The sequence below is a fragment of the Lepidochelys kempii genome, unplaced genomic scaffold (genome assembly GCF_965140265.1).
Source record: "Lepidochelys kempii isolate rLepKem1 unplaced genomic scaffold, rLepKem1.hap2 scaffold_68, whole genome shotgun sequence".
NCBI classification, from domain to species: Eukaryota; Metazoa; Chordata; order Testudines; family Cheloniidae; genus Lepidochelys; species Lepidochelys kempii.
In genome coordinates this window covers 647501-655000 of record NW_027333642.1, presented here as the reverse complement: position 1 = coordinate 655000, position 7500 = coordinate 647501, and positions in this window count along the sequence as shown.

Here is a 7500-nt window from a genome sequence, read left to right as displayed (position 1 = left end):
CACCCGGACGGAGCGGGGTCCGCCCGGCCACAGCCCGCGGGGGCAGGAACCGGGTTGACCTGGTGGCCGGAGGAGAATTAAGCCCGGGGCCCCGGGGCAGGGGCACCCGGACGGAGCGGGGTCCGCCCGGCCCCAGCCCGCGGGGGCAGGAACCGGGTTGACCTGGTGGCCGGAGGAGAATTAAGCCCGGGGCCCCGGAGCAGGGGCACCCGGACGCAGCGGGGTCCGCCCGGCCACAGCCCGCGGGGGCAGGAACCGGGTTGACCTGGTGGCCAAAAAGCAAACCGGCCACCAGGTAAACCCGTTCAAAGTATAGGGTTGACCTGGTGGCCGAACAGCAAACCGGCCACCAGGTAAACCCGTTCAAAGTATAGGGTTGACCTGGTGGCCGAAAAGCAAACCGGCCACCAGGTAAACCCGTTCAAAGTACAGGGTTGACCTGGTGGCCGAAAAACAAACCGGCCACCAGGTCAACCCGTTCAAAGTATAGGGTTGACCTGGTGGCCGAAAAGCAAACCGGCCACCAGGTAAACCCCTTTCAAAGTATAGGGTTGACCTGGTGGCCGAAAAGCAAAGCGGCCACCAGGTAAACCCGTTCAAAGTATAGGGTTGACCTGGTGGCCGAAAAGCAAAGCGGCCACCAGGTCAACCCGTTCAAAGTATAGGGTTGACCTGGTGGCCGAAAAGCAAACCGGCCACCAGGTCAACCCATTGAAAGTATAGGGTTGACCTGGTGGCCGGACGGGAAGGAAGCCCCGAGCCCCGGGGCAGGGGGACCCGGGTGGAGTGGGGTCCGTCCGGCTCCAGGCCGCGGGGGAGGCTCCGGGTTGACCTGGTGTCCGGACGGGAACGAAGCCCCGACCCCGTGGCAGGGGGACCCGCACGGAGAAGGCGTCCGACCGGCCCCAGCTCGCGCTGCAGGCTCCGGGTTGACCTGGTGACTCCCCTGCCTCGGGTGGCCCCGATCCTTTTTTTTCCGTTTTTTTTTTTTTTCCGTTTTTTGGCCGGAGAGTGGTCGGGATGGCCCCCCGGCACCCCTTTTGTGGTCGTTGAAAATTTTGTTTCAGACTTCCAGGGGCCCGATCCCTGACCGAGGCGTTTCAGGCTGGCCTGGCGGACTTCTCTGCACAGGCTCCGGATTGACCCGGTGACTCCCCTGCCTCGGGTGGGCCCGATCCTTTTTTCCGCTTTTTTTTTTTTTTTTTTTTTGGGGTCCGGAGAGTGGTCTGGATGCCCCCCCAGAACCCCTTTTGCGGTCGTTGAAATTTTTTTTTTCAGACTTCCAGGGTCCCGATCCCTGACCACGGCGTCGCAGGCTAGCCTGGGAGACTTGTCTGGCGAGGGCAGGCACAGGGTTGACAAGGTGTCCGGACGGGAAGGAAGCCCCGAGCCCCGGGGCACGGGTACCCGGCCTGAGCGGGGTCCGTCCGGCCCCAGCCCGCGGGGGAGGCTCCGGGTTGACCTGGTGTCCGGACGGGAAGGAAGCCCCGAGCCCGGGGCAAGGGGACCCGGGCGGAGCGGGGTCTGTCCGGCTCCAGCCCGCGGGGGAGGCTCCGGGTTGACCTGGTGTCCGGACGGGAAGGAAGCCCCGATCCCGGGGCAAGGGGACCCGGACGGAGCGGTATCCGCCGAGCCCCAGCCCGCGGGGGCAGGAACCGGGTTGACCTGGTGGCCGAAAAGCAAACCGGCCACCAGGTCAACCCGTTCAAAGTATAGGGTTGACCTGGTGGCCGAAAAGCAAACCGGCCACCAGGTCAACCCATTGAAAGTATAGGGTTGACCTGGTGGCCGAAAAACAAACCGGCCACCAGGTCAACCCGTTCAAAGTATAGGGTTGACCTGGTGGCCGAAAAGCAAACCGGCCACCAGGTCAACCCATTGAAAGTATAGGGTTGACCTGGTGGCCGGACGGGAAGGAAGCCCCGAGCCCCGGGGCAGGGGGACCCGGGTGGAGTGGGGTCCGTCCGGCTCCAGCCCGCGGGGGAGGCTCCGGGTTGACCTGGTGTCCGGACGGGAACGAAGCCCCGACCCCGTGGCAGGGGGACCCGCACGGAGAAGGCGTCCGACCGGCCCCAGCTCGCGCTGCAGGCTCCGGGTTGACCTGGTGACTCCCCTGCCTCGGGTGGCCCCGATCCTTTTTTTCCGTTTTTTTTTTTTTCCGTTTTTTGGCCGGAGAGTGGTCGGGATGCCCCCCCGGCACCCCTTTTGTGGTCGTTGAAAATTTTGTTTCAGACTTCCAGGGGCCCGATCCCTGACCGGGGCGTTTCAGGCTGGCCTGGCGGACTTCTCTGCACAGGCTCCGGATTGACCCGGTGACTCCCCTGCCTCGGGTGGGCCCGATCCTTTTTTCCGTTTTTTTTTTTTTGGGTCCGGAGAGTGGTCTGGATGCCCCCCCAGAACCCCTTTTGGGGTCGGTGAAAAATTTTTTTCAGACTTCCAGGGTCCCGATCCCTGACCACGGCGCCGCAGGCTGGTCTGGGGGACTTATCTGGCGAGGGCAGGCACAGAGTTGACATGGTGTCCGGACGGGAAGGAAGCCCCGAGCCCCGGGGCACGGGTACCCGGCCTGAGCGGGGTCCGTCCGGCCCCAGCCCGCGGTGCAGGCTCCGGGTTGACCTGGTGTCCGGAAGCCCCGAGCCCCAGGGCAGGGGTACCCGGGCTGATCGGGGTCCGTCCGGCCCCAGCCCTCGGTGCAGGCTCCGGGTTGACCTGGTGACTCCCCTGCCTCGCGTGGCCCCGATCCTTTTTTCCGGTTTTTTTTTCCTTTTTTGGCCGGAGAGTGGTCGCGATGCCTCCCCCCCGCCACCCCGTTTTGGGTCGGTGGGAAAAAAATCAGACTTCCAGGGACCCGATCCCTGGCCGCGGCGTTTCAGGCTGGCCTGGCGGACTTCTCTGCACAGGCTCCGGGTTGAACCAGTGACTCCCCTGCCTCGGGTGGGCCCGATCCTTTTTTCCGTTTTTTTTTTTTATTTATTTTTTGGCCGGAGAGTGGTAGGGATGCCTTCCCCGTCACCCCGTTTGGGGTCGGTGAAAAAAAAATTCAGACTTCCAGGGGCCCGATCCCTGGCCGCGGCGTTTCAGGCTGCCCTGGCGGACTTCTCTGCACAGGCTCCGGGTTGAACCAGTGACTCCCCTGCCTCGGGTGGGCCCGATCCTTTTTTCCGTTTTTTTTTTTTTTTTTTTTGGGGGTCCGGAGAGTGGTCTGGATGTCCCTCAGATCCCCTTTTGGGGTCGATGAAAATTTTTTAAAAAGACTTCCAGGGTCCCGATCCCTGACCACGGCATCGCAGAGTGGCCTGGGGGGCTTGTCCGGCGGGGGGCAGGCTGCGGCTTGACATGGTGTCCGGACGGAAAGGAAGCCCCGAGCCCGCGGCAGGGGGACCCGGGCGGAGCGGGGTCCGTCCGGCCCCAGCCCGCGGGGGGCAGGCTCCGGGTTGACCTGGTGTCCGGAAGCCCCGAGCCCCGGGGCAGGGGTACCCGGGCTGATCGGGGTCCGTCCGGCCCCAGCCCGCGGTGCAGGCTCCGGGTTGACCTGGTGTCCGGAAGCCCCGAGCCCCAGGGCAGGGGTACACGGGCTGATCGGGGTCCGTCCGGCCCCAGCCCGCGGTGCAGGCTCCGGGTTGACCTGGTGACTCCCCTGCCTCGGGTGGCCCCGATCCTTTTTTCCGTTTTTTTTTTTTTCATTTTTTGGCCGGAGAGTGGTAGGGATGTCTTCCCCCGCCACCCCGTTTGGGGTCGTTGAAAAAAAATTTCAGACTTCCAGGGCCCCGATCCCTGGCGGGGCGTTTCAGGCTGGCCGGCGGGACCTCTCGGGCACAGGCGCCGGGTTGACCCGCTGACTCCCCTGCCTCGGGTGGCCCCGATCCTTTTTCCCGTTTTTTTTTTTTTTCATTTTTTGGCCGGAGAGTGGTAGGGATGCCTTCCCCCGCCACCCCGTTTGGGGTCGGTGAAAAAAAATTTCAGACTTCCAGGGCCCCGATCCCTGGCGGGGCGTTTCAGGCTGGCCGGCGGGACCTCTCGGGCACAGGCGCCGGGTTGACCCGGTGACTCCCCTGCCTCGGGTGGCCCCGATCCTTTTTTCCGTTTTTTTTTTTTTTTCATTTTTTGGCCGGAGAGTGGTAGGGATGCCTTCCCCCGCCACCCCGTATGGGGTCGGTGAAAAAAAATTTCAGACTTCCAGGGCCCCGATCCCTGGCGGGGCGTTTCAGGCTGGCCGGCGGGACCTCTCGGGCACAGGCGCCGGGTTGACCCGGTGACTCCCCTGCCTCGGGTGGCCCCGATCCTTTTTTCCGTTTTTTTTTTTTTGGGTCCGGAGAGTGGTCTGGATGCCCCTCAGATCGCCTTTTGGGGTCGCTGAAAATTTTTAAAAAAGACTTCCAGGGTCCCGATCCGTGACCACGGCGTCGCAGGGTGGCCTGGGGGGCTTGTCCGGCGGGGGGCAGGCTCCGGCTTGACATGGTGTCCGGACGGGAAGGAAGCCCCGAGCCCGCGGCAGGGGGACCCGGGCGGAGCGGGGTCCGTCCGGCCCCAGCCCGCGGGGGGAAGGCTCCGGGTTGACCTGGTGTCCGGAAGCCCCGAGCCCCGGGGCAGGGGTACCCGGGCTGATCGGGGTCCGTCCGGCCCCAGCCCGCGGTGCAGGCTCCGGGTTGACCTGGTGTCCGGAAGCCCCGAGCCCCAGGGCAGGGGTACCCGGGCTGATCGGGGTCCGTCCGGCCCCAGCCCGCGGTGCAGGCTCCGGGTTGACCTGGTGTCCGGAAGCCCCGAGCCCCAGGGCAGGGGTACCCGGGCTGATCGCTGTCCGTCCGGCCCCAGCCCGCGGTGCAGGCTCCGGGTTGACCTGGTGACTCCCCTGCCTCGGGTGGCCCCGATCCTTTTTTCCGTTTTTTTTTTTTTTTCATTTTTTGGCCGGAGAGTGGTAGGGATGCCTTCCCCCGCCACCCCGTTTGGGGTCGGTGAAAAAAAATTTCAGACTTCCAGGGCCCCGATCCCTGGCGGGGCGTTTCAGGCTGGCCGGCGGGACCTCTCGGGCACAGGCGCCGGGTTGACCCGGTGACTCCCCTGCCTCGGGTGGCCCCGATTCTTTTTTCCGTTTTTTTTTTTTTTTTCATTTTTTGGCCGGAGAGTGGTAGGGATGCCTTCCCCCGCCACCCCGTATGGGGTCGGTGAAAAAAAATTTCAGACTTCCAGGGCCCCGATCCCTGGCGGGGCGTTTCAGGCTGGCCGGCGGGACCTCTCGGGCACAGGCGCCGGGTTGACCCGGTGACTCCCCTGCCTCGGGTGGCCCCGATCCTTTTTTCCGTTTTTTTTTTTTTTTCATTTTTTGGCCGGAGAGTGGTAGGGATGCCTTCCCCCGCCACCCCGTTTGGGGTCGGTGAAAAAAAATTTCAGACTTCCAGGGCCCCGATCCCTGGCGGGGCGTTTCAGGCTGGCCGGCGGGACCTCTCGGGCACAGGCGCCGGGTTGACCCGGTGACTCACCTGCCTCGGGTGGCCCCGATCCTTTTTTCCGTTTTTTTTTTTTTTTCATTTTTTGGCCGGAGAGTGGTAGGGATGCCTTCCCCCGCCACCCCGTTTGGGGTCGGTGAAAAAAAATTTCAGACTTCCAGGGCCCCGATCCCTGGCGGGGCGTTTCAGGCTGGCCGGCGGGACCTCTCGGGCACAGGCGCCGGGTTGACCCGGTGACTCCCCCTGCCTCGGGTGGCCCCGATCCTTTTTTCCGTTTTTTTTTTTTTTTCATTTTTTGGCCGGAGAGTGGTAGGGATGCCTTCCCCCGCCACCCCGTTTGGGGTCGGTGAAAAAAAATTTCAGACTTCCAGGGCCCCGATCCCTGGCGGGGCGTTTCAGGCTGGCCGGCGGGACCTCTCGGGCACAGGCGCCGGGTTGACCCGGTGACTCCCCTGCCTCGGGTGGCCCCGATCCTTTTTTCCGTTTTTTTTTTTTTTTCATTTTTTGGCCGGAGAGTGGTAGGGATGCCTTCCCCCGCCACCCCGTTTGGGGTCGGTGAAAAAAAATTTCAGACTTCCAGGGCCCCGATCCCTGGCGGGGCGTTTCAGGCTGGCCGGCGGGACCTCTCGGGCACAGGCGCCGGGTTGACCCGGTGACTCCCCTGCCTCGGGTGGCCCCGATCCTTTTTTCCGTTTTTTTTTTTTTTGGGTCCGGAGAGTGTTCTGGATGCCCCTCAGATCGCCTTTTGGGGTCGCTGAAAATTTTTAAAAAAGACTTCCAGGGTCCCGATCCGTGACCACGGCGTCGCAGGGTGGCCTGGGGGGCTTGTCCGGCGGGGGGCAGGCTGCGGCTTGACATGGTGTCCGGACGGGAAGGAAGCCCCGAGCCCGCGGCAGGGGGACCCGGGCGGAGCGGGGTCCGTCCGGCCCCAGCCCGCGGGGGGCAGGCTCCGGGTTGACCTGGTGTCCGGAAGCCCCGAGCCCCGGGGCAGGGGTACCCGGGCTGATCGGGGTCCGTCCGGCTCCAGCCCGCGGTGCAGGCTCCGGGTTGACCTGGTGTCCGGAAGCCCCGAGCCCCAGGGCAGGGGTACCCGGGCTGATCGGGGTCCGTCCGGCCCCAGCCCGCGGTGCAGGCTCCGGGTTGACCTGGTGTCCGGAAGCCCCGAGCCCCAGGGCAGGGGTACCCGGGCTGATCGGGGTCCGTCCGGCCCCAGCCCGCGGTGCAGGCTCCGGGTTGACCTGGTGACTCCCCTGCCTCGGGTGGCCCCGATCCTTTTTTCCGTTTTTTTTTTTTTTCATTTTTTGGCCGGAGAGTGGTAGGGATGCCTTCCCCCGCCACCCCGTTTGGGGTCGGTGAAAAAAAATTTCAGACTTCCAGGGCCCCGATCCCTGGCGGGGCGTTTCAGGCTGGCCGGCGGGACCTCTCGGGCACAGGCGCCGGGTTGACCCGGTGACTCCCCTGCCTCGGGTGGGCCCGATCCTTTTTTCCGAGGTTTTTTTCCTTTTCGGCCGGAGAGTGCTCTGGATGCCCCCCCAGCACCCCTTTGGCGGTCGGTGAAATTTTTTTTTTTAGACCTCCAGGGGCCCGATCCCTGGCCGCGGCGTCGCAGGCTGGCCTGGAGGAGCTCTCCTGCGGGTACAGGGTCCGGGTTGACCCGGTGACTCCCCTGCCTCGGGTGGGCCCGATCCTTTTTTCCGTTTTTTTTTTTTTTTTTCCCGGAGAGTGGTCTGGGTGTCCCCCCAGCACCCCTTTGGGGGTCGGTGAAAATTTTTTTTTCCGACTTCCAGGGGCCCGATCCACGGCCGCGGCGTCGCAGGCTGGCCTGGTGGCCTTCTCTCGCTCCGGCCGCGGATGGCGAGACGCTCGGCCACCAGGTCAACCCGGAGGAAAAACGGCTGAAAAAAAATCGCTAAGTCCCTGCTCGGCCACCAGGTCAACCCGGAGGAAAAACGGCTGAAAAAAATTTTCTAAGTCCCTGCTCGGCCACCAGGTCAACCCGGAGGAAAAACGGCTGAAAAAAAATCGCTAAGTCCCTGCTCGGCCACCAGGTCAACCC